Genomic DNA, 692 nt, shown 5'->3' with positions numbered 1-692 from the left:
GAGATTTCCACTTTAGGAAGCTTGTTGTAAAAGTAAAAATATGTTATGTCGCAAATGTTATGATAATAAATGAATCAGAAAAAGGCACTGCAGTACTGCCTTCACAAAACACGATCAAATCCACCGGAGTTCAGGAAACAGATACGAGTATGTGGCAACAGGAAAGAGCTTATTGTTAATGATACACATACTTATGCAAAAGTTGCTGTAAAAAGTAGATGTGAGTCAGTCCTGGGGCTGACCCCCATCCCTGTGCTTGTGAAAAATGAAAAAGCAAGTGTATTACGAGTGCACAATACTTTTTGGTCAAGCTCATTAGCCAGTTGGTTGGGGTCCCTGCGTGACCCCTGGATGCCATGACCAGTCGACAGGGTCAGCTGGTACACCTTTGGGAACCCCAGTAGCTGGAGGCAGTGAACAGAAGGTGAGGTACAGAGGTGCGACAACAACAGTGTCAAGAGATGCTGCCTGTGTGATCAGAGAGGTGGTGAGAGAACAGAATATTTCATGCAGAGATCACATTTGACAATATGACGTAACTGTGGAGCAAACAGACAGATGAGGTGGCTTTACTCACCATGTCCTGCACAAGACAGCTGGACAAACTCTGTGAACGAATGCACTATGCGACGAAGCCTGTGATTGGTCGTTGTGACAAATCCCAAACTGACTTATTCCAAGTATTGTATCTG

This window comes from Ictalurus punctatus, chromosome 25 (genome assembly GCF_001660625.3).
Source record: "Ictalurus punctatus breed USDA103 chromosome 25, Coco_2.0, whole genome shotgun sequence".
In the NCBI taxonomy this organism is placed as follows: Eukaryota; Metazoa; Chordata; class Actinopteri; order Siluriformes; family Ictaluridae; genus Ictalurus; species Ictalurus punctatus.
The sequence above is the reverse complement of the archived record's forward strand: the minus strand, read 5'-3'. Positions refer to the sequence as shown.